At 40.9% G+C, this 26,984-nt stretch overlaps 1 long non-coding RNA gene and 1 other non-coding gene across 3 annotated transcripts; one reads left to right on the forward strand and one right to left on the reverse strand.

Annotated features, from left to right (window-relative positions):
- The first annotated feature begins 1,003 nt into the window (after nt 1-1,003).
- On the forward strand, nt 1,004-8,956 carry LOC115066798. Of its 2 annotated transcripts, none has more exons than XR_003846241.1 (4): nt 1,004-1,142; nt 4,214-4,340; nt 7,335-7,446; nt 7,630-8,956. It is a non-coding gene; the product is annotated as an uncharacterized LOC115066798 (long non-coding RNA). The 2 variants fall into 2 exon arrangements; XR_003846242.1 differs by lacking the exon at nt 1,004-1,142 and adding an exon at nt 2,641-2,708.
- A 17,662-nt stretch (nt 8,957-26,618) lies between these two features.
- Nucleotides 26,619-26,747, reverse strand: LOC115066802. Its single transcript, XR_003846245.1, has one exon. It is a non-coding gene; the product is annotated as a small nucleolar RNA SNORA40 (small nucleolar RNA).
- Nucleotides 26,748-26,984: the final 237 nt, after the last annotated feature.

Below are 26,984 nucleotides of genomic sequence, written 5' to 3' on the forward strand. Positions count from 1 at the left end.
GTGTGAAATGCCTGCAGAGGCCAGAAGAGGGCATCAGATACCCTGGAACTGGAGTTATGAGTGGTAGTGATCCACCATGTGGGTTCTGGGAATCAAATCCTGGTCCTCTGCAAGAGCAGCAAGTGATCTTAACCACTGAGCCATCTCTCCAACCCTAACTGAAAATATTATTAAATTAATAAAAAAATTAATTTTAAAAAAGAAAAAAAATATATGAATCATTTTTAGGAACCGATAAAAATATTTAACAGGCTTTAGTAGAATTTAAAAAATACCTTCTGAAATGGTGATGACAAGAAGAAAGTAAATAAATCTTAGTAAGGAAGAATTAGGGCCATCTCAGAAAAGATGGGAAAGATGGAAATAGAAAGCAAAATATGTCTGCTGCAAATAGTAAGTTCTTTGCCATTAGGTGGTGAAATTCTCAGAGGGTCAGAGACCAAACAGAATGACCATGTGAACTTCATGCATAGGAAGGTGACACTTGAAGCTATAAACTGAGGTGCCTTAGCAATATATGAGTATTTCATTCCAATATTTCCATCAGATTTGGTAGATTTTGAGGCCTGACTCTGTGACTTTGGATTAGTGATGCACTGAGTAACTTTGCTAAAGTTATAGTTAAAAGCATAAATTGAAATAAGAAATTTGAGACAACTGTTGTGTTGTTGAGAGATAATGTAATAAAAATTCAGTAATACAGACCTAATGAGATAGAGTCATTATAAAATCTAAACCTCCATTTGTGTAAACACACACACACACACACACACACAACACACACACACACACAGAATCTATAGTAGAAGGCCCAGGTCATCAGAGTGACTTTTTGTTAAAATTCAGTACTCTCCATGTGAAAGTCGAGCTGAACAAACTCATCTATTTCTGTTGGAGGTTTTCTAATGGGATCCAGACTCTAACCTTGACTCTATGTCACAATCACAGAGCTGAGGCTACAGCATTCAGGGCTCACTGACTCCACAGAAGGCTGATGCCCACATTAGGGCAGGACAAGGTCAGCCTGAATAAGCCCTTCACAGGGGCACTTTGATCCTCTTGGGGTGTGTCCAATTTCTGCGGCCTCCTGGGTTGTGTCCAATTTCTGTGGTGTGGATGTTTGCTGGCTCTTCCAGCAGAGGGTAAGTAGACAATGTGGTGGGCACATGGTGGGTAGAGGGCAGGGATGTTTCTTAACTTCCCATTCCTCATGGGATGGCACCCCACAGCAAAGAATCATCTGCATCCAGCTAAGAGTAGTGCCAAGCCTGACAAATGCTGGTCTAAGCAACGTTCTTTCAAGCCCTGGAGCAGAGTGAATCTACATGAATAAAACAGAAAGGATTTTGTATGAATAGTGGTGCAGCGAGCCGGGAGCTCTCACTTGCACTTTGAATAACGCATGTGCCTTTGAGAGCAGAAATCAAGCAACCCGTTCCTGCAAATGAATTTCCTCTTTGAAAATGCCTCAGTATATTCTATCTGAATGTGAAAGAACTGAAGAGAGTTTTCATCAGAGTATGAACATTCAAAATTGAATTTCAGTCATGTGGAGAGGGAAGCCTTAATATCAGCAGCGGTTCCCACTTATAAATGCACTGGTAGGAACCTTCTGTGAACTCACTTAGGCTATGTTTATTTTTTAAACTTCTCCTGTCTGCACAACCACATCTTTTTATGGTAGAGGTGATGAAGTTCAAGTTCTTTCTCTCAAATAATGAAAATTGGTGGAAATTAGGTTGCAGATATTGGATAGGTTACTAAACCCACAGCAAAACCTTTTAAACTCAAGGTCAACCTTAAGTACAAGGCTGAATGGAACAGAAAAACCAGGGTCTGTCCAGCTTGAGTCACCAAATATTGAGAAATTAAACACTGGAAAAGAAAACAACTTAGCGTTTTGTGATGCTGCCTTTTGCTTCAAGGCTCTGACAGAGTCTTAACAGCAACTCATTGGTACAGCTAATTAACTCATTTTACAAATGAGAGATGAGAGACTATGGCATGGCATCAACTGTCTTCATCCGTAGAATTTGGTTGGTTCATTGGAATTTGAACCTAGGTGTTGGTATTGTATGATAGCTCCTGGTGAGCTATCAACAAATGTCTATTAACCTCAAATAAAGCATGGACAAAATGGACCAAAACGATGATTCCTATAAAGTCTAGCTCAGCAAAACTGAGTTTATTGGGCTTCCTATGGAGGCAGGAAATACTCAGCAGCTGCTACATCACTGAAAAGCCCACCCCAGCCTGGGTGAGGGCTCAGGAAAACCGCAGCCCTGCAGCTCTATGGGAAACTTGCAGGCAGCTCAACTGGTCAGTCTCCTCGTCAACTGTTACTGCTTACATAACCCTGAGGTGGAGATTTTTGTAACTTTCAGGGTCTCCCTGAGTCTTTTAGTTACATTTACTCCTAGGCTTTGTATGGTTCATGTACTGGCTGAGTCTCAGGAGCCTCCCTCTTCCCTCTTCCCTCCTCCTTCTTCCCTCCTCCTTCCTCCCTCTTCTTCTTCCTCCCTCCTGTCTCCAAGGGGTCTGTCTCAATTTCAAGGGGATTATTCACCATAGAAGGTAGTGAAACTCTAGGATCAGGGATTTACTTGCTACAGACCGGGGTCAAATCTGTCTCCATTCCAGGTCACTTGCTTCAGCATAAGGGAGGAGCCTGGAGGACAGGGGTCTGGGCCAAGAAATGAAAGCAAGAGGTAGGAATTCTGGTTATTTAAGGTTGAAGAGAAACTGTCTATTCCTCCACTAGTTCACTGAAGTGTTTTTCTTTATACCCTCAGAAGAAAAATTTGTATACGATTTTAGAACTTACATGTCCCTAGTGGTTTAAACATGCCATAGTCTTGTAGTGTGGCGGCTTTGAAAACTGGTCTCTCAGGTCTTACAAAGAATCAAGCTTCCACTGATGTTAATCATCTCTGAGAGACCACTGCGGTTTCTTTAAGCTAGGGAAGACTACCACTTCTGCTGGTAAAGGAGTTCCTGAAAACCTGTCCGAAGTCAGCGTTGGGGCTGGGCTGGAGCTGTAGCTCAGTGGTAGAGCACTTGCCTCTCATGCACATCTTAGGTTCAGTCCCTAGCACTGACTCCAAACTGAAGAGTTCAGCCTCCTTAACTTTGAAGGAATCAATCCCTAGTCTTTCCCAGTCAATACTCGACTTCTACGTAAAAGAATCTGGGAGATTTTACTCAATTTTAACTGGAATTAAATTGTTGCAAAGGCTAGATTATGAGCTTGTGTCCCACCAATTTAAGCACTGCAGATTTGGAGACAAGGGGCTGTCAGAATTCACAGAAGCGCTCTGTGTTGCGTATCTGAAGGTGGGAGTTTAAATACTGGAGTGTGCTTTCTCTAAGAGCATCAGTGCACTTAGGAGACAAAATCAACCCAAATGCCCTCCCTATCTTACCTAACGTGTGTTTGCTGACGTTAACTAGCTAGTGACCCAATCTTTTCCTCCTGTAGCCACTTGATTGCACATATCAACAGGCTTGCTGCTTCAGTACTAATTTTAATCACTGTATTTTCTGTTTCCTTTACTACTGGCAATGGGATTATTAATTCTTTCATATGTGATTAACTAAGAGATCTTATTCTGGTTTCCTATCCTCATGGCTCTCTTCCCTGAACCCACACATACTAACACCTGTCTGACAGACCTTGATCAGAGAAAATCACTATTACTATGGTATCAGGGAGTACAAAGAATTACATATTAGTCAGGCATGGTGGTAGATGCCTGTGATCCCAGTTTTGGGGGCACTGAAGCAGGAAGATCCTTAGTTCCAAGCCAGCCTGAAATACACAAAAAGACCTTGTCTAAATAAATTAACTTCAAACAAATTAATATCGGGAAAGAAACAGAGGGCCTTAAAGAAAAGTCTCTCCCAGCTCTTAGTGTAGTGAATGGTTGAACATGTAAGGAATCCTGGGAAGTACAGTGGGATGTGGACATGTCTGTGAAGTTGTCAGCTCCTCACTGGATAGAGAGTCTGGCATGGCCACTGGCCCCGGGGCTGGCATTTGAGAAGAGCCTGTGTGGAGAGTGAAGAGTAGGGAAATATGGGAACCCGGCACCTGCCACCATGCCTGCCACTGCTCCAACAGGAAACGGGGCTACAGTTTCAGATCCACCTTTCAAATCTAGCATGAAATTTTCTTTAAAAAAATTAATACATTTATTTATTTGTGTATATGTAGGGGATGGGATGGATCTCCCTCTGTGCCATGGTGCATTTGTGAAGGTCAGAAGACAAGTGGTGGGAGTTGGTTCTCTCCTTCGATCATGTGGGATCTGGGAATGGAACTCCAGTCTTCAGGCTTGGTGGTGAGTGCCTTTACCCATCTGGCTGTTTCATCAGGCCCGAATTTTCCTTTTGACCAACTTTAAGCCAGAAAAAAGGGATTCAAGAATGGAATCTTGAAAGCAGTTAAAGTTTAGCCAAGTAGGTATAGTATAAAATCGCTAAATAAAGATTGCTGATTGGATGTTATCACTTCTAGATTTGATCACAATTGTTGCCGGATGACTTATGTCATATTTGTCCTTCACTGTTCAAAACTCAACTTCGCTTCTTAGAGGAGTTCTATATTCTACATAAACTTGAGTTTATAGTACAGAGAGTTTGTACAGAGCGTGCATCCAGTTTCCACTATTATTATTTAGTTTTATTTTATGTGTATGAGAATTTTGCCTGCATGTATGTAAGTCTGCCCATGTCATTCAATACCTATAGAGGCCAGAAGAGGGTAACAGAGTCCCTGGAACTGGAGTTATGGATGGTTGTAGGCTGCCATGTGGGTTCTGTGCAAGAGCAGCTAGTGCTCTTAACTGCTGAGCCATCTCTCCAGTTCCTAGACTGCGTGATTATTAGTGTCTTATGTGTTCTTTGCTACAATGAACGAGTGAATGCCTATAAATAAAGCATGCTAACCAGTGCTTATTCTTTATTTGGATTTCTCCCATTTTTGCCCAATGTTCTTTTCACATTCTAGGGTGCAATTCAAGATATTATATTAAATTTAAAAATCCTTATGTGATGGTGGTCTCCTCCTGGGAGTGACAGCTTCCTGGGCGTGCTTTGACAGATTTAAGGTGTACTGACCAGAAGTGCTGTAGGATGTTCCTCTGTAGAAATGTGGTTTTTTTCATGTCTACACTGGGATTTGTTTTTTGAAGAGTGAAATGTCATTCACAACATAGTATCAAGAACCCTTGCTGTCAGTATGGCTGTAAATATTATTAATATTGCGCTGGGTCATCGCTGGCTACCAAGGAAGTGTTTATCAGGCTTCTTCACTGGAAAGGTGCCGATTTCTTTCTGCCTTTTCACACTGGCTTCTTATTTATTTATATTTTTAGTGAACATGCAAAATAATGGGTTTCATTGTGAGATTTTCATACGTGCATTGTTCTTTGCCTGTATACGGGAAGTCACTTAACTCATAGCACATCACAGAGAATGTTCAGTTCCTCCCATTTTAGTGCAGAATATGCACACACATTCTTTAAAGATTTATTTATTTGTTTTATGTGTAGCTGTGTGTGCCTGAGTGTCTGTATGTGACATGCCTACAGTGCTTGCAGAGGCCAGAAGAGGGCCTCAGATCCTATACCTCATCAGATGCCCATAGAAATAGGTCTACCTAACCTTGGACTCGATTAATGAGCTAAAATAAGTATTTTCTCCTTATAAGTTAACTATCTCAAGTATTTCCTTATAGTAACAGAAAACTGATATGTTTTAGGATGATCGTTTATTTTGACAGACACAAAAGAAAGAAAAATTATCAAGTCTTTAGTAACTGAAGAAGAGACTTCATTGTGCAGGGAATAACTTAGTTATATTTGAGTGTGACCAAGATAATTTTAGAAGTTTAATTGGCTGAGTCTTTGAGTACAATAATGTATAATAGAACAGTCATTTTCTTTGTAAAAGATTATAGCCTGAAATACACTGAGAAATACATCCATCTCAATGTTCTGGACGATTTCTGGACTTACTTTCTGAGCTTGGAGAATACTTGATAAGTCACTCTTGTAGAATTTTCTTGCTTTCTATTTTAGTGTTTTCTAATTACAGATCACACATCCTTAGAACTAGAAAGGATATCATAGGTTAATTTTTGAACTTAATCATCTTGTAGAAGAAAAAACTGGAGCCAAGCCATGTTGCCTGACTAAGCTTCCTCCTCAAATAAAGACTGGTGCTCTGTTTACATCTCTCCCAGTTCACAGTATTAGGAGAGCCGCTGACTGTTCTTAAGTACTCACAGAGTAAAGACATGCTTCTTTCTATCGTAAGTTAAGGTCATGGGATTTGCCTGTAAACTGTCAAAACTAACCATAGAAGGTAAAATATCTTCACTTCTTGAAAGATATCTTGCTCAAGAATAATAATATAAAATAATGGTTTTGAGTATGTTAATAGGTGAAACAGTCAAGAAACATTCCATGTTAAAATAAAATTAGTTTAGGGGCTGGAGAAACTACTCAGCGGTTAAGAGCACTAGCCGCTTTCGCAGAAGACCCAAGTTCAATTCCCAGCACCCATATTGTGGCTGACAACTGTCAGTAACTCTAGTTTCAGGGAATCCAACGTCCTCTTCTGACATCCTCAGGCAATGCAAGGCACAGGTGCACTTACACACATGCAGGTAATACATCCATACACACAAAATAAAAAATAATAAATAAATAAAAAAAATTAGTTTAAACAAAAGGTTGCAAAAGATAAATAGGATTTTATTCAAGATTATGCATTTTAAAATTAGTTTTGTTTAGAGAAGAGGGGGTTTGAGACAGTCTCAAGTAGTTCATGCTGTCCTGGAACTTGCTGTGTAGGTGGTCAAGTCTAGCACTGAACTCTTGATTCTCCTGTATCCACCTCCCAAGTTTAAAATTATTCTTACATCAATAAATGCTAGTTACTTGTCCTGGTTTGGGGTATTTTTAGTTCAAGTCAGAGAAAACAAAGCTCAAATGTGTTGCGGGTTCTCCTCAGGCCAGTTGTGAAGATCTTAACCTGGATCAGGTCCTCTGCTGATTGGGGAGGGGCAAGAGGCATGGAGTCAACACACAGACCCAGGAGTGGGGTAGAAGCAAGCACTAGGCGAGGTGCTGCAGGCTCATTTAATGCAGGAGGGAGCAGGCCTTATATTTCCCTTTTCTCCGCCCCCAAGTCCTTTTAGTCAGCGTATCGTTTTCTGATTGGTCTGTGCCACGCAGTCTGTCAGCAGTCACTGGGCTATGGAGGCGTGGGGTCCTTCTGGTGGGCTATTTGTGAACCAAGAAGTGAAGTGAATTCTCGCTGAATCCCAGGGCTCTGGGTCTGCAATGTCTTTGGAGGCCTCCTGCTACAAAAATGAACTAAGAAGACATTGACTTAAATGGAGCTCACCAGAGAGTGGACTGTTCCAAGTTCCTTTACCAGGTTAGTGCTGACTCACAGTACAGTGGGTGTACTATGTATTAGCTGGCTGCCTCAAATTTTATAAAGTTGGAATAACAGAATTACTATAATGGGTTAACATTATTTTCCCTTACAACATGATCAATGACCCATGATGACATTCTTTCTGAGTTTCTGCCTTTCTTGTTTTTTATTTGGAATTAGGTCAAAGAACATAGCCAAGGGCATCAAGGCCAAAGGACAATGCATGAATTTCCAAATCTAGAGAGAAATGAGGAGCCAAGCAGGCATGCCCAAACATTTGACATTTTGACATCACATTGTCAAGTACAAAGTTCACAGTAGAGATCCGCTCAGTCAAGTTTGAAAACATAGTCACAGAAATAGCTCATGAAGTTTTAAGTTTATGGTTTTTGTTGGGCAATAGTCGTAACTGTGGAGAGTAATCAACCTAGGAGATGAGTGGTAGGTTGGACACCTCTGTTGAAGTCTAAAGTCTAAAGTTTTGTCATCAGCAATCTGGTCTGGTGAAGAAGGAATGCATGATGACTCAGGAAAAGGAGGAATACTCTGGAACAGAGAGAGTGTGTGGGCTCTGGCTGGGTATGTCTCACGTGATTGCACAACTGCCTTCATGTTTACCAATTCACAATTACTCCTTAATACAGAATCCTTCTACTTTTCAAAGAATTTTTACACATTATCTATCATCTGTGAATTAATTCACTTGCTGATTTCTGAAATTTTCATCTTAGAGATGCTTTTATTTGGCATTACGCAAATCCCACAATCAGTTATTCATACATTAGCATGAGTGATTATGGCATCTTGATCAAGATTGATTGAACTTTCTTCTCATCATAGAGAAAGGAAAGTATACTGGATCTTTTATTTTTATATTACTTCACCTTCTAAATATTGTGTGGAGAAAGTTAAAGAGGTGGGATGGTGAATTGAAAGAACAGCCAAGGTAAGATTTCACTGTCCAAAAAGTCCATTAGAAAAATAATTCGGTATTTTTTATTGTAACCCTATTTGAGCCACATAATCACCCATTAAAATATTCCATAATTCTGCTTATAGTATTGTGCTGGCCAGAAAGGCTCCATTTTGAAAACTCCATCTTAAGGAAGTAAACCTGAGCTTAATTCTCCCCTACCCCCAGTTCTTGTAAGTAACTCAGTCCTTGTAAATCATTTGGCTTCCTTGTAAGACCACAGGAGAACAAAAGCAGGTTTTGCAAAGCTCCTATCTGATGTCTCTAACTGCTCATTCTGGCTTCTGTAAATTTGCTTATTGCTGTGTCCAGAAGGAAAAGGGATCTCCAACTCCTTGCAGCTGCGGGTTCCATAGTGATGTCACCACTCAGTCGCTGTAATTGTTTTCTTTGTGCCCCTGTTTGTTCAATATATTGATAAATGTCCTGTTTACCTTGTCTTTAAACAATGTATTGAAACTGTATTGAAACTGTGACCCCCCCCAAAAGCCCCCAAAGACCCGGCAATTGTATAACTGTCATGAGATGATTAACCACTGTCTTGTGTACAGGTATTAAACAATGTATTGAAACTGTATTGAAACTGTGACCCCCCCAAAAGCCCCCAAAGACCCTGCAATTGTATAACTGTCATGAGATGATTAACCACTGTCTTGGGTACAGGTACCCCCACCTGGAAAGTCCTCTTGTATTTTTTGCTTTAAAATGTAGCCTCCCAACTCCCTCAGGGCAGCAGTCCTTATTTCCCAGTTGAGGATTGTAGTCCAAGCTATCTTGAATAAAACTTTGAATTAAAATCTGACCCAGTGGTCTTTTCCTGGTGGGCCGCATCTGTTTCACTAAATTTTCCTCTTCCCAGTTGGGAGACCGCCCTCACTGAGGGTCTTGTGGTCCTGACATGGATTGACAAACCAACATAAGACATTCGACTTGGATTTTACATAGTTTATATGACATTCAGGAAAGGGAGTGACTTACAAGTAGGCTTTTCTTTCCCATGGTTGAGGCATGCACCATCCGCCTCCGCCAGCAGTCTGCACCAGCTTTCTGGGCGCAGCCGCTCCCCGCTCCTCTCCTCCCCTTTCGCCCCAGGTTGCCCCCTCCATCTCCCCGTGTGGGGTGGAGGGGCTGGCTCGCCCAGCCTGGTGTCCAGGAGGCAGCATCTCGCCTTGCTCACTGTGCCCCACTCAATATGGGGGCGGCTCCACCCATTTTTCCCCGGCAAACTCTGCATTGCCCATGCTCACCCTGGATCATCTCCAGCTTTTTGGAGGAACATCTGGGTTACAGCATCTGTGTACTCTCCAATAGGAAAAGAAGCATAACGATTGGGTTCGGTTTTCAGAGAACACACAGCTCTTCAATAACTGAGTCTTTTCACCTTTTACTGCCCCTCACTCATTATAGAGACTTAAAAATATTTTTGTTTTTATTTTATGCCTATGAGTGTTTTCCTGCATGTTTGTAAGTGCACTATCTGCATAACTGGTGTTCATGGCGGCCAGAAGAGGGCACTGAATCCCTGGGACTGGAGTTACAGATGGTCCTTAGCTGTCATGTAGGTGCTGGAAACTGAACTTGGGTCCTCCGCAAGAGCAGCCAGTGCTTTTAAACACTAAGCCTATCTCCAGCCTCCATTATATAGACTTTTGTTTTGACAAATTTTAGAATGCAAAGAAGAACTACTATTTTATCACTACATGTCCATACAGAGGATGTATTACATACATGGGACATGCATGCCACATCCACAAGGTCCTTGACTACAGTGATTTATGATGATTTTTCTGCTTTACAATACTGAAAAATCAATATGCATTTCGGAAAAAAACATACTTTCAATTTTGATCTTTTCCTGGACCAAGGATTTTAGTATGAGATTCTCTTGTGATGCTGAGCAGCAAAGTGTGCTACGTTCCCTATCAGCCATGTGATTACCACTGTGGGCAACTGATTATATGATGTGCTATGCTCTTCAGCTAGCCATGTTCTAAATTCTTAGTTGTTTATGAAATGATATTTTTCAGTTTATGATAAGGCTATTGGGATATAATCCCATTTTAATTCAGGGAACATCTATACACACACACACACACAAGATTTCTTACAAAGGAATGACCTATGTGATTACTGGACTGGCTAAGCAAGAGCGAAACCCACAGTAGTCTGAACGGCAAGGTCATGACTGGAAGTCTGGAACACACTGACAAGAGCTGAGGCTGTTGCCCATGGGTGGAATTTCTTCTAAACCTTGGAGGAGTATCAGCTAGGCTTTTAAGTCCTTCCATATCATCCACTCAGGCCACCTCTCTTATCTAAGATAACACAGCATACTTAGTGTGCTGGATAGCTTTAGTATCAACTTGACACACCTGGGTTGAGGAACCCTCAATTAGGGAATTTCCTATATTCGACTGGCCTGTGGCCATGTCTCTGAGGCATCTTCTTGATTATTGAGTGATGTGGGAGGGCCCAGCCCACTGTGGGCAGTGTCACCCCTGGGCAGGTGGGCCTGTGTTGCATAAGAAAGCAGGCTGAGCAGGGGCCAGGGGAGCAAGCCAGTAAGCAGCGATCCTCCATGGCCTGTGCTCCAGCTCCTGCATCCAGGTTCCTGCCCTGAGTTCCTACCTTGGGCTCCCTGATGAACTGTGACCTGGAAGATATAAGACAAATAAACCCTTTCCTCCCCAAATTGGTATTGATCAGAATAATTTGTCACTGCAATGGAGAAACAAACTAGAACACTTAGTTAACTGATTTAGCAACATCTTTATTAGAGTTTGAAGAATAACTATGAACATTAGCCTAGCTGAAACAGGGTGTCACAATTGTCACTGCAGTGTAAAAAGAGGGTGAAGAGAGTACATTGAAGGAGTATCCACCTAGACACAAAACATCTCTCCAAATCTTTAACCTACCCTCTTGGTTGTGCTTTTTTCCTAGTACCATCTCACTATTCACAAATCTATAAACTAAAATTAAGCATCTCAGGGCTGGAGAGATGGCTCAGGGGTTTAGAGCACTAGCTGCTCTTGCAGAAGATCCAGGTTCAGTTCCCAGCAGCTAACCATCCTTAACTCCAGTTCCATGGTATCTGATGCCCTCTTCTGGTCATTATGGGCATTACACATACAGTGAACTTACATACATGTAGGCAAAACACTCATACACATAAAATGAAAATAATGCATTAAAAATGTAAGCATCTCCCCCTTCAAAGTTCTCTTATGACTGTGTCCCTATGTTTCCCTGTCTCTTTCCCATTTTAGCTTCTTTTAGGTTATACACATAGAGCTTGGCATCCAGCAAAACATCCCACTTGTCACCACAGACAGCTTTGTCTTAGCATAACTGCATCAGCTCATGTCAGCAGAAAAAAAGCACACAGAATGAAGTCACTGGCTGATTCAATGACTTGAATGACATCAGGCTCTTTACCTGCATCCCAGCATCTTTACCACATTCGATCCATCATCAGATTCTTTAGAATTTGTTTCTGCTTTTCATTTTCTTTTCCTACTTTCAACCATCTCCAAATCATGCTGTGGAAAAAATAAATTGCTATTCCCAGTCCCCACAATGTACACACGTACACAAGAACAGAAAGACAAATGCAGATTTGAAAGAGTGTAATAATGGATTTGGTAGAATAAATAATTAACCTAAGGGCCAGAGTAGAAAGGTTACACAAACACCACATACCCTGGGCTTATAAAACTGTATACATACCCTGCATATCAGTCTATAATGATTACTGTCTGTTATCATTAGGTAATATTATTAAACACAAGGACTTTCAATGTTTGTATTCTTTATGTAAAGTCTTTGAAATATGCTTTCAACAGCAGCCCAATATTGACTGTGGCAAGAATACAGTTAAGTAAATTTCCATACGCTTGGTAGTTTCTGTTGGTACGTTTTAATGCATCCTTGTTGATTTTCATGTTCTAGAAAAATATTTGTGATGCCATTTTATTACCCACATTAAAATCTAGTGAACAGGCAAACTGGAGGAAGAAGTCTCTAAAGTTTCTCCCCATATTTTCTCGTCGTCCTCCTCCCTCTCCTTCCCTTCCTCATTCTCCTCTTCCTCTTCTTCCTCTTCTTTCTCTTTCTCCCTTTTCTCCTCTTTCTTGGCATTTGGTTTATTAACAAGATCTCATGTATCCCAGGCTAGTCCAAAACTCACTGTAGAGCCAAGGATGACCTTGAACTTCTGATCCTCCTGCTTTCCACCTCCCAAGTGAGTTTGAGAGGAAGTCGTAGAGAAATTAAAACAAGTGAAAAGGAATAAAAATAAAATGATAAAATTGACACTCCAAACCAAGGAAGCATTTGGAGGAAAATTAATAGCAGCAAATGCCTTTGTAGAGACAAGAGTTTAATAGAATTCATGTTGAGAAATCAGAAAGGAAGAATGAACTGAAGCGAAATCCAACTGAAAGAGGCAAGTTGATAAAAGAAAATCTATTTATCAGTGATTAGTGGGATTTGTAAATCCGTCTCATCTGCTCAAGCAATGAAACACAGAATAAAGAAAGGATATCAAAAGCTGAAAGAGAGAAAATTGAGGTCATTTATAAAGGCAGGCCTGTCAAAATAACAACTGATTATGGACAGAAATGTTTAAAACCAGAAGGGCCTGGAAAGTACTGAAAGATTACAACCGTCAACACAGGGGAAAACACTCCTGGGGTTCTTAGTCAATTTTATTAGAGTTTAAAAGAAAACACCCAGGCTAGTCAAGGTAGAAATCTCAGCAGATGCCTGGAGGACAAGAATGGAGGAGAGAAGGAAAAAAGCCATGTGCTTTAAACTAGTGTGGAAGGCAGGCACATGGCAGACTAAAAGCCACATGGTGGGAAGGTCAACTTTAGAGAAAGAGTAAAGAAGTCTAAAATGTTGGGGCAGCCCAAACTTTAAGGGAAAGCATGCTTAGAAAAGAGACAGAGGGACTGGAGAGTTGGCTCAGTGGTTAAGAGCTCTGGTTGCTCTTGTAGAGGAGCCAGGTTTGATTTCTAGCACCCACATGGCAGCAAACAACCGTCGTAGCTCCAGTTCCAGGGAATCCAACACCCCCTTCTGGCCTCCACGTGCATTGCATGACACGATTGCACTTACATACATGCAGGCATAACACTCATACCCATAAAAAATAAAAATAATAAAATATTAAAAAAGAATAGTGTCAGAAAGGAGAAGATATACTTTTTTGAAAATTTCAGATAATTGAGCATAGCTATAAAGTTACATGTGTAGGTTCAGCCCAATAACCTACCACACTAGGGGGCAGGGGTGCTGTGCAGGCAAATTTCACCATCTCATTAACACACTAGTGATTCTGCCCAGCTCTTTAGCATGTCTTAATGTGAATCCACCTTCCATGTGATTGACCAAGCCCAGGTGGAATGTCAGGTTTCTTTATTTCCAGGCCAGGCCAGAGATTTGTTCTCCTGACCAGGAATTTCTTCTTAATGGCCCTTTATTGTTACTGTAACAATATTATACCCAGAAAAATATCTATCTGCATTACATACTGACGTGTTGGTCCCCCGCCTGCCCCCAAAATAAAGAGGCTGTGACGCCTTCCACCTCAGCGTTGCCTTTAGTCTGGTGTATTATTGATGTTGCAGAATCTCTTCATGGCTTTTCTGATCAGATCCAATCCTGATTCCCCATATCTTTTCTTCTCCGCTTTATTCTGTGTTTTTCTTGATTTATCCTCCTACAATACCCAAAGGAAATATCTATAACTTATTCTTATTTTGTTGAGAATTCACCTGCATCTTAGGATAAAATATATTTTTTTCCAGCTCTTGAATGGTCTTGTAAAGTTTCCTGTAATGTTGTGAATGAGTCTAAGCCGTGGGTGCCTTTTGTCCCTTCAATGAAACCTGTTCCTTCTTACCTTAGTTTAAGGAAATCAAAACGTACAGAGTGGGGTATCACTTTCAGTCATAGCTCTGGTCACTGTGATGGTCAATACTGACTGTCAACCTGGCTGGGTTAGTTGGGGTGGTCCTACTCCATTGTTCTGAGCTGAATAAAAAGGAATATGAGCCGAGCACCAGCAACATTCACCCTCCTTTGCTTCTTCATTGTGAATGCCACGTAACCAACTGCCTCATGCTTTTGTCACAGCAACAACAACGTACTGAAACAGTCACTAAATTGACATTTTCATCCAGGAGCTCTGGATCCTTCTGATACATGAAATTATTTTGTAATTTATCCTTAGTATTTTCCATGTCTTTCTTTGGAATTCCTGTTTATTAAACAATGGGAGGGCTCTCCATTTGGTTGCCCTTTGAAGTCCTTGTAGGATCCAGAATGTTTCTCATCTTTGACAGATTTGACTGATTTTCATTTCAACGTGAATATTTTCAGTTTTCCAAAGTTCTTTTTCTCATTCCCCATTCTTCATATTTTTTTGTGGTTCCAAAAAAAGCTATGACATACTAGTAAGAGATATGTTTTCAATGTTAGTTATTAATCCTTAAATTATCTCCTTCCACTCAGAATTTTGTTTCAGTTTTTTTATCTGTAGCTGGTTAGACAGTTGGTAAGCCTGACTCTTGCTTAAGTTTTAAGCACAAAGTAGTAAAAGGCTGACTTAGTTCAAGATGTATAAAGAGTGTGCTTTGTTTCAATGCGCAGTTTAGCCATGGGAACAACCCTAATGCTGAGCCTCCCAACAGCTTGAATTTTGATGTTTTTCCCATGAGGCCATTCATTTTTCTCTACAAGTAGATGCCCTGGTCTTTTCTCTTATTGCAAAGGATGTGATTATCTGAATGATGGGAATTCTGTATCTGCGGACACAGCTAAGAGAGTAATCATTTCTAATTTGCAAAAAAACTACTTGATTTCTGATGCATATTTTTATTTCAGATCAAAACAAAAGTTTCTATCGTAAGTCATTTTGAGAGTCTCAGGTTTGTATCAGGCCCTCTGTCTCTCTCTTCTCCATCCTCCTCCTGCCTCTGTTTCCCTTGCACTAATCCACTGGTGTGGTGGTTTGAATGAGAAATGTCTCCCATAGACTCAAGTATTTGAACAGTTAGTCCCCAGTGGATGGTGGGGTTTTCAGAGGTTCAAGAGATACAGCCTTGCTGGAGGAAGCACATCACTGGGGGTGAACTTTGACAGTCCATAGCCTGGTCCTCCTTCTAGTTTCTCTCTCTCTGCTTCCTGAATGTGCTTAAAGATGTGAGTTTCCAGCTTTCTGTTCCAGTCACCCCCTGCTGTGACCCAGCTGCCAAATAGACTCTTTCTGGAACCATAAGCCAAAATAAACTGTAAGTTGCCTTGGTCATGGTGTTTTCTCATAGCAAAAGAAAAGCAACTAATATAACTTGTTATCACAGTCTGTTTGGTGGTAAGCTTATTGAACTCTCTCCTTGTTGATGTGCATTCTTCCAGGCATAAGCAGTTAAAATCCATGACTCTGTGTCATTTTAGTGAGTTCTCAACTGTGATAGAAAACAAGTATTGCCTATCGATCTTTCATTTCTGTATATCATTTTAAATTGATAAATACACTTGCAAATATTTGTAGTATCATGTGATGTTTTAATGTGTGTGTTATATAATGGTCACATTAAGTTAATGAAATTTAATTTATCTTATCTTTTTTTATAATGAAAACATTAAAAGATTCCTTCTTCTAGATTTTTTGGAAACATACAACACATGATCCTGTCTATGACTACTGTACTATGCAATGGCACACAGGCATCCATGGAGTGGACATTTTCAGGTTCCACATCTCAACGAGATTGTGAAGTGTTTGTCTGTCTGGTTTTCTCTGCTTGTCATTCTTCCAGTTCCAACTTCCTTCTTTCAAATGATAGCATCTCATCTTTTCCATAGCTGAACAGTACTCTGCCACATGTGTATAAACAGTTTCTTTATCCTTCATCAGTGGACTGTTTTCAATTCTTGGCTATCCTGAATAGCACTGAATTAATCCCGATATTCTCCCATCTCTGCCTCTCATGTCATAGCAGTGCTGGGATTAGATTCATGCTTGGCTTTACCTAGGTCCTGGGACTCTGAACACAGGAATTCTTGCTTGTCCAGGAAGCACTTTACCCACTGAGCCACCTCTCCAGCCTCACATCTACATCTACTATCTTAAATAAAATGATAGGAGGTTTTCTAACATCTGTCAAAAGGATCGAACAACCGGCCCCAAATTCTTAAACCCATAAACACAATTAAAAACAATATTTTTATAAATTTAGCAATGAATATATATCATACTTTGATATAGAATATCATGGATACAATGTCTTACAAGGGACTTTGAAGTGAAACAGGATGATGTTCGAATTCTGCCTCTCCAGTTACTTATTTCAACTTAAAGACATAGACGTATATGCCACTTCCTTGATTATCCTGCCTTTGAGGCTAATGTGAGAGAAGAGATAAATCAGGGGAGCAAGTGTCAGGAGCGTAGCCAGAACCCGCTGACTTTTGTGTAGTCTCTTAATATTTCATATCTCTTTTTCTGTACACAGCTTTTTTCCTGATCCTTTCATACATGTTGGAGAAACTTCATGCAATCGTTCACCTTTCGTTTAAATACTTCCATGAATCTCTTTCCTTGGATCGAAGAAGCAAGGAAGCATTTTGCTTTTCCTAGTCCCATTTACCTCGTTCTTATTATTTTGATGAGGACAATAGGTTGCTACAGCCATGCTGAATGTTTTCAAAATGAATGCCCAGGTACCTTGATTTTCCAGACAAATTGCAGCTAAGCTTGTGTCTGAATCCTGGGAGACACACAGTAGAATGACAGTAGGAAGTGTTGGAAGCCAAGGTTGACAGAGTGGAGGAGAACTTGACAGTGGGTAATACAAATCCAATTTTCCCTATGAATTAACAACAGCCTCAGAATGTTGAGAGTTCACATGATTTCATGCATGTACTCCACTCCACTAAAGGAAAAGACACAGCATTTTTAGGATCCTTTTTCTTCTCCAACCCACACTGTCTTACAGCCTTTAAAGTCTCTCCTTTTGTTGTCCCATCTACTTTTGTGTTTGTTTTTGTTTGTTTTTGTTTTTTTTTTTGTTTGTTTTTTAGGCAGTGTCTTCCTGTATCTCCAGCTGGTCCTGGAGTTCACTATATAGACCAGGTAGGTCTTGAACTCATAGAAATCCACCTGACTCTGCCTCCCAAATGCTGAGAAGAAAGGCGTGCATCACTATGTCCAGCCTCCATCGACTTTTAAAATGTGTACATGTATGTATGTGTATCTGTGGAGGGGTATCTGTACCACCACGTATGTGCAGGCACCCTCAGAGGCCAGGGGAGGTCATGAGTTCCACTGGAGCTAAGGTTACAGGTGGTTGTGAGCCACTCAGTGTAGATACTAGGAACTGAATTGTGGTCCTCTCCAAGAGCAACAAGTGATCTTGATCATTGAGACATCTTTCCAGCCCCCTCATGTGCTTTTTACTAAGCTCTTTCTAAAAATTTTATTTTAGATGCAGTATGGTTCAGAAAAAAACAGGAACACACACACAAAAATATTAGAAGCAATTGTCACATCTTAGTCCTGATCATCATCAACGACACCATGTGTACTATTCTGTCCTATTTATAATCTTTCCTTTTATTGGTCTTTTTGAGGCAGGGTCTCCCTGTAACAGCAGCAGACCTGGAACTCATCATGTAGACCAGGTTGGCCTTGATGTGACAGAGATCTGACTGTCTGCCTCCTGAGTGCTGGGATTAAAGTGTGTACCACCACTCCCAACCCTATGCTCTGCTTTTTTTTTATCATTATTTATTTTAAAATTAATAACCACATTCTTAGAAGAAGCATTTCATTACAACAACATTGACATATTCAATAACAATTTTCTGAGCAAGAGTACATCTCTTTCACAAGTGGCTGCAAGTTTCTAAGTTCACATTTGAATTAATACAGTTATACAATATTGAACTCAGTATAAGCCCTGTAAGACATAAAATTGAATGAGTTTTTAACCTTTAAAAAAGATCTCCATTTCATTTTAGGCTATATTGTTCCTTGCAGAAAGACTCATTGTCTTTGCTACCAGCACTGAGATGTTGGCACATGCATCACTAATCTGTATTTATCTATTACTAGTCATAATTGGTTGTCTTTTTTTTTATCATTATTTATTTTAAAAAATTTTAAATAACAACATGATTAGAAGAAGCATTTCATTACAGCTTTAATATATTCAGTTGCTTGGATCCTTGGTGCCTGTGTATGTCTATAAAGTCATCAGGTACCCCCATTTTCCCACTTTCTCCCTGAATAACATCCTTCTCCTGTGGTCCTACCTCTCTTGAGCTCCTTCTTTCCCTTTAGCTTTAAAAAAAATATTATTATTTGTATGAGTGCATTGCCAGCATGTATGTAGGTGCACCTGTGTCATGCAATACCCATGGTGGTCAGAAGAGGGCGCCAAATCCCTTGGAACTGGAGTTACAGACAGTGGTGAGCTGCCATGTGGGCACTGGGAACCAAACCCAGGTCCTCTGCAAGAGCATCCAGTGCTCTTAACCACTAAGCCATCTCTCTAGCCCCACCCACCCTTTGCCTTTTAACAATGAATGTGTTTCCATTTGGTATTCTCATTTTAGCATCTTCTCACTGTCTCATCAAGCAGCATGTTTCACATTTAAGATGCAACTCTTTGGGCTGTAAATATTTTTGTTAAATTCTTCCAGCATCATCAATAACTACATTGTGAATTTTTACTTATAATCATTTTCCATTATTCCTTTAAAAAGATGGGGAAACCTGGTAAACCCTTGTGGATGTGTTAATGTTCTGGATTAACCTTGCCAAATACGATTCTAAAACTTCCTTTTGCTGAGGATTAGTGGTCTGTGAAAGGAAACAGAAAGCCCCACCTGAAGATCATTCAACAAGAGCACACAGCTGTGCACACTGGCCTTTGATCAGAAGATGCAGCTCTCAGCAGACTGTGGAGCGGAGCAGAAAATTGGGCTGCTGTTATACTGTCGCCATATAACAGAACTTTTCGGGATTGAAGGCCTTTGCCTACACTCTTATTAATGCAGTTCTGAGGCAGATTCCCATCTGCAAATCGGGATCTTATTTTGACTAAAGTTAATCAAAGCTGCATCAAGCCTTAAGTTTGTATCATATCAGAGTCCCAAAAGTTTGGCTAATAGTTTGTTATCTTTGCAAAAAAGCAAGCAAACAAGCAAACAAACAAAAACCCAAATAAGTAAGCAAACAACATGTGCACACAAACAAATTTAAATAATCAGTTTCATTGAATTCCAGTCCCGGCCAGCTGAGATTTTCTGTGTATTACAGAGAAAGTAACTTCATCCCTGGTACTTTAATTTTTTCATGTATAAGAATAGATTGAAGTGATAACTTTCAAAGCACCTCAAACTTTTTTTCTTAAAAGCCACTATTTGTTTTTTTAAGATGTATTTTACTTTTCATTAAAATGTGTCTCTTCCCGTGAGTATGTGCATTTGAGTACAGGTGTCTACAGAAGCCAGAGAGAGCCTTAGATTCCCCTGGAGCTGTTGTGAGCTGTCTGATGTGGGTGCTGGGAACTGAACCCACAGGAAGCAGGAAGTGCTTTTAACTGCCTAGTCATTTCTCCAACCCAAATGCTGTTCCTCTTCTTATTTATTTATTTATTTATTTATTTATGGTCTTTTTGAGACAGGGTGTCCTTGTAGCCCCAGCTATCCTTGAACTCACTGCATAGACCAGGCTGGACTTGAACTTACAGAGATCTGCCTGCCTCTGCCTCCCAAGTGCTGGGATTAAAGGCATGTGCCACCACGCCCGGCTTATTTCAACCCAAATGCTGTTCCTCTTCTTATTTATTTATTTATTTATTTATTTATGGTCTTTTTGAGACAGGGTGTCCTTGTAGCCCCAGCTATCCTTGAACTCACTGCATAGACCAGGCTGGACTTGAACTTACAGAGATCTGCCTGCCTCTGCCTCCCAAGTGCTGGGATTAAAGGCATGTGCCACCACGCCCGGCTTATTTATTTGTATTTATTTATTTATTTATTATTTATCTTTTTGAGACAGGGTTTCCCTGTAGTCCCAGCTGGCCTGGAACTCACTATGTAGACCAGGCTGGCTTTGAGTTCACAGGAATCCATCTGCCGCTGCCTCCTGAGTGTTGAGATTAGAGCTGTGCACCACCATGCCTGGCTTACACATTTATGATAGGCTGTTCATGCTTCTCTTTCCTCTTTCAGAACAGCCTACTTTTCACTTGTGACTGGGTTTTGCTGTAAGGCAACCATGACAGAAACAGAAAGGTCTTGTTATTGTTTTCCTTTAGCATCTTTCCATCGTCCTTCCCAAAGCTCGCCACTGAGGCGATGACTTAGTGAGTAAAGCACTTCCTGTGTGAGCATGAGGACCTGAGTTTGAATCCTCACAACCCACATAAAATTCAGGCAATGTGGTGCATACATATACAATCTCAGTGCACTCATTAAAAGGTGGGAGGAGACAGGAGAATTCCTGGAAGCTCATGGGCCAACTGGCCTGGAGCACACAGAGAGTAAGTAAATGAGACCCTGTCCCAGACAAGGTAGAAGGTGAGGACTCATAATGGAGGTTGGCCTCTGACCTCCAAGTATGTTGTGGTTTGTATATATACCCTCATACACAGGAATGTGTACAGCACACACACACACACACACACACACACACACACACACTATTAAAAAGGTGCCTTCCATCAATAATGGTTGGTAGCACTGCATGGTAGATAGCACTAAGGCCACCTACAAGGCTGAATCTCTGTGGTCAAATGAACTGCAAATTTCATAATAACTTTCAAATTTTCTTTCACTAGTGGCACCTAGCACTGTCATCCCCTTCAAATGGAAGAAGTCAGGGCTGAAAAGTTGGCTCAGCATTTAAGAGCAGTTATTGCTTTTCCATTGGACCTGAGTTTGGTTCCCACCCACTTACAAGACAGCTCATAACTGTCTCTGGTTCTGGCCTCTGCAACATTGCAAGCTCATGGTACAGATACACAAATGCAGGCAAAACATTGATACACATAAAATAAAAATGAATAAATGCCAGGCGTGGTGGTGCATGCCTGTAGTCCCAGCACTTGGGAGGCAGAGGCAGGTGGATCTCTGTGAGTTTAAGGCCAGTCTGGTCTATATAATGAGTTCCAGGACAGCTGGGGCTACAGGGAGATCCTGCTTCAAAAAGCCAAAAAAAAAAAAACTTTTAAAACTACTTAAAAGGAAGAAGCCAGGGAGAATGGTATTTTAAATTCAGTATTAATGGAAAATTTTTCATAGTAATGCCAAAATTTTAAATACTGAAGAAGCAATAATACTTCTTAGTTAGGATGGTACAGATACTGTGATTAGTTACAAGTGCTTTTATGCAGCCAAAGGAAAAGGAACTAGAGATTACCTTGTTCTTAAAAAGAACACATCATATTTAGATGTGAAAAATTTTTATTTTTCCATTAAGTTCAAAATGAACCATACATGTAAGCTTTATTTTTCCAGAGATAAAACAAAAGATAGTTCATATCTTGATAGAATTCAAAGCACAATGTTAACAAGTACCCCACTGGGGCCTTCTGGATTTTCTGTCTAAGCTCATAGCTTGTTATTGGTGTTTTCCAAATACACGAATCACAACCAAAGATAACCATAATCATGTTTTCCTTGTTGCTCTGTACACCAAAAACTGTGGTCAATGGAAAATTAATGGGCCAAACGTTCAGGAAGGGAGCTTCCTTACCCCATGGCCAGTAGTCACCACAGATAAGCTATGATTCATTTATAGGCAGAGGATATGTTGTGTGCATTCATAATAAGCACCCTCTGTCATACACTCCCAGCCTAAACATCACATGGTTTAGTGTAAGAAGCTCTGGTTTGGGGTTGTTACAAACCAAGTAGGCCACCTCACTCATGGTGTGGAAGTGGAACTTCTCTCCAGAACAGAATCATGGTCAGAAAACACAGGAAACTGGAAATGTTGTTTTTTAACCGCCCCCCGCCCCCGCGTGTGCACCTGTATGTGGGTGACTGTGGAGGACAGAAGAGGTCATTGGGATTCCCTGGAGCTGGAATTACAGGCCACCCTGCATGGGTGCTGGGAACTCAACTTGGGTCTTCTGCAAAGGCAGCAAGTGCTCTTAACCACAGAGCCATCTCTCCAGCTCCATGAAAGACTGTTGGGAATACATGCTGCTATGATCTCAGTTTGCCTTCAACATTCCAACTGACATGCACGAATCTGAGACTGGGGTAGAGGAACAGTAATTTCCTGTTTCTTCTCCATGTGGAGGAAGTTTGGGAGAAAGTCTGCAAACCTGGCATCATGCCTTTTTTGAGTAGGGTTAGGGGCATCAAGTAGCAAAAGCCAGGTTCCATCACACCCTCCTCAGTGCTCCCAATCATGAAGCCTCAGGCCCTGCCACGCCAAGCTCCCGACTGGCTACCTTTCGGGGATTCCCTCTGCCAGTGGCATGTGCCATTCCTCCATGTGCTTGGGATATTTCTCCCCAGTCTTGTCACCTTGAGGCCCTCCTATTCATCCGTCAGCATTCAGGCCACACGTGTGTTTGTCCCACCTCTTCCAGTGCTGACTCAGGACACTGGCTTCTCTTCCCATCTTTGCTTTGTACTTCATCTATCTGTGCATGTCACCTCTGTTCACAGCAAGCTTTGAGTCTGCGATGTTTTACATTGTACCGTTCCCAGAAGCTTCAATAACTCATTTGGCGTTATACGTAGATGACCATCACGCATTCCCTAGAGCTGCTCCTTCAAGACCCCAAGGAAACCTCTTCAGGCTTCCCCTGACTGGAATAAAAGGAAAGCACTGCCCTCTAGAGGCTGTCAAGAGCAGAGTGCTTCATGTCTGATCTGGGAGGCTAAGGAGTCAGGCCTGGTTAGTGCTAGCAAGAGAGACATACAGCTTCAAATGTCACACTCAGGCAGACGGTGGGAGCACAGGCCAGAGACTCAACAGAGGTCTCTCAATTATACAGTGGGAATGAGGTGTGGGTGAGAGAGAATCCTATGTGTAAGGAATTCCTAATGACTCAAATTGAGAGAGGTGCAGGTGTGGAGGAGGCCTGCAATCCAGCATTTTGGAGATAGGAATTAAGCGCCACTCTCACCCACATAAGGAGTTCTCTAGGGTCTCTCTCTCTCTCTCTCTCACACACACACACATTTGCCCCTCAAAAAGTTTCAGGTAGAAAAATCAATCCAGCAAGCCCATTCAATATGTTCCTTAATTTCGACACAAAAAGTAAAACTAAAACTTGGCCCTCTGGACTCTTTTGTATCCCTTCCAGAAGTTTACCTGTGAAAACATTTTCTGCTGGGGATTGGTAGGGTATAAGAATGCACGAGGCTCCCTGGGTTCAAACTTCAGTTCTGCAAAAATAAACAAAGTTAAATTAAATTAATTTTCCACTATTCATACAGTAAAAAGAGAGAAGGAAGGGATCAAGACGGATCGTGAGCAAATTGAAGGAGGTGCTAATCAGAAGAGAGCAGGGGAAGAGGTGGGCATCCTCCAGCCTCTGTAAGCCGGAAGTCAGGTAGAGGCACGTGGGTAGAGGCTGCACAGGCAGAGACGCCACCAGAGGCTGTTAACTGTGGGTAGCGAACAAGGCCAGGCTTTTCCTTGCCAGGTGCAAACCCTCACACGCATGCACACACGCACCTGCATGCACATGTCTATCATAGATCACTGGAGCTGTGGCTTGGCTTCTTGGTGAACGGAAGAGGTTCATTCTGCAATCCCACAGTGCTCCTTAACTTCCTACCGTCTTTGGACTCATGAGCATATAAGTCTGTAAGGAAGTTCCTCCTTACAGTTGAAAAGCCCTACTACCTACCTTAAACAACTAATAATTAGGGCCCTGGTTTTACCAAGTCCTGTTAAAGATGTTCTTTGGGTGGAGGTGCCTGAGCACGCGCTGGTGGAGAGCGCCACCTGCTGTCGCTTATGGCTCTATGTGTTGTGTGTTAGAGCCGCTGACACCCAAAGGCTGCCTTGTGAAGCCTGTTGGCTCGCAGCTTTTTCCAAAGAAGTCTTGGTTCTGTTGGGTCACGGAACCTAAAATGAATGCATTTGTATAATAGAGGGCACCAGTAACTGAGAGGCGAACCTCAAATTGAAAAATTGTTTTTACACATTTAATCCATAGTAAAGAAACAATGCTTGCCAGCATTTTTTTTTTCTTTTTTTCTTTTTGAGAGATAATTTTGCCCTTTCACTTAGAAAATTCAATTCTGTGTCTCAGGAAAAGGAAGAACTCTTTCTCCCAGCTTTTTAAGAAGAATGATTTGGACTAGCCTTAATATAGAACAACCTCAAATTGGCAAAGAGCTTTTTCCCAGGCTCATAAAGGGGAACCAGGTCAGTCTGTCTCTCTGTAAAACTCCTGTGAGGCTTCAGCCCGGTTCTCCACCACGATCGTTGCAAAGTGGGGCAAAGGAGAGGAAAGTAAAAGGGAAGGGCTTCTAGGACAGTGCTGCTCAGGGCCCAGCAAACCTGAAACACAGAGGCCTGGAGGCCGCTGGTGCAAAGTGCTTATTCTTTTTACTGTTTTAGTGTAAGAACAACTTCCTTGACAACAACCACTAGGTTTCGTTGCTGTTACTCTGCTTGCTGTGCTTTGCATTCTTGGAAAGATAAGGACTCAGAAAACAGTCACTGGTGTTATTGCTACAGATATTAGAAATTATGTAATATGTAGTAAAATGTATTGCATTGAAAAATTTAAAAATCGAGCTGTGTTCCTTATTCAAAACCAGCTGCAAGCTCAGGCTGTTAAATCTCCCAGGTTTTCCTCCAGGTGAGGGAGGACTGGTTTCAAGGAAACCTTTTTTTCCACACCTGACATTATTATTAGCATCTCACTGACCAGAAACATACCAAAACTTACTGTTTTTTATAAGAATATCTGTTACATGTTATTAACATTTTACATCAGTATAGTCAAAACATTTCTACATAGAAAGCTTTTTAATAAAAATTTTAATTACATTTATTTATTTTGTATGTATGCATGTATGTGTGTGAACATGCACATGCCTGTGTGGAGGTCAGAAAGCAACTTGCAGGAGTCAGTTCTCTCCTTCACCTGTGTGGGTTCGAGGAGTTGAACGCGGTTCATCACCCTTGGCGGTAAGCACCTTTACCCACTCAGTCATATAGATGGCCCCATAGAAAACTTTTTACAATGAAAATTCACAGATCTTTATTCTTTTCACTTGTCTATCTCAGACGCTCAACTTAGCTTGTTGGGCCTGCAGCAAGTAGACAGCATAATATTAACCCAAGAGAGTAATTTATAAATGTGATGTAGCTGTCATAGTTCCCAGGTGACTGAGGCGCCACAAAAAAAGTACTATTAACATCATCCCTACACATTACTGCAGATCTTGAAACAATTATAATTGAGTGTATGAATAAATAGCTCATGCTCAGAACATGATTAGTGTGAAATATTCGACAGAGAAAATAGTTTTATTCCATAATAATTCAGATACCCTGAGTTGAATTGCTGCTCTTGAAAATGATCACCATCAACTACAAGGATAGGCTCTTTTACCTGTATTGTAACAGATTCAGTTAACCCTGTCCTCACGGCTCATTTGTACATCTATCCTTGTGTCTCAAAATATAGACAAGTGTGGGGAGAAACTAGTGTGTGTTGTCTGTGCTGTTTTTGCTTCTTGTAGCGCATGTTGAGGAAAAAAAGGTTTTTTTAAGTTTATAAAGATTAGATTTTAATAGATTAATAATTTTATACATTAAACATTTTTGTAGTGATATGCCAGTTTTTGTGCTTTTATTAATCTAAGACTGGGCCCTGGAAATAAGTACAATTGGAAAATGTCAGGGAAATCCTACTTCTGTTTAAGAAAAACTTAGTCATCTGCTTCAGCCTCTTAAAATGAAAACCATGAAGATTTAGATTCATGAAGACAATGTACTCACTGCATTGAAACACATGTTCACAGTAAGTGGAAGCTTCAACTCCAGACCTCATGTTCAAGACACGCCTTATAAAATGGAACATTCACCTATCACACAAAAATCAGGAATGCTGATCCTGTACATCTTTGCGACCTATGCTATGTAATCTATCCTCAGAACCAATCTCAACACTGTCACTCTGAGCTGTCTTGTCATGTTCCTGCTTGTGTGTATCAAGACTCATACTGAACAATAAGTTCTGGGTTGCAAAAGAAGATTTATTTTTGCACTCCATCCTTCCTGAAGATGTCCACCAGTTGAACAAACACACACACAAAGTGCTAGAAAAAAGGTTTTAAAATGGTTTACATTTCTTTCTTTCTTTCTTTCTTTCTTTTTCTTTCTTTCTTTCTTTCTTTCTCTTTCTTTCTTTTTTTTTTTTTTTTTTTTTTTTTTTTTTGGTCGGGGTTCTCTATTTCATATATGCATATAAGGTAAGGTGTTTTGATCAAATCCATGCCCACTCCCTCCCCTCCAACATTCCCCCCTCTGAAGAGGTAACCCTAAAATCTTTTAAGG

This window comes from Nannospalax galili, unplaced genomic scaffold, assembly GCF_000622305.1.
Source record: "Nannospalax galili isolate Female #2095 unplaced genomic scaffold, S.galili_v1.0 scaffold603, whole genome shotgun sequence".
In the NCBI taxonomy this organism is placed as follows: domain Eukaryota; kingdom Metazoa; phylum Chordata; class Mammalia; order Rodentia; family Spalacidae; genus Nannospalax; species Nannospalax galili.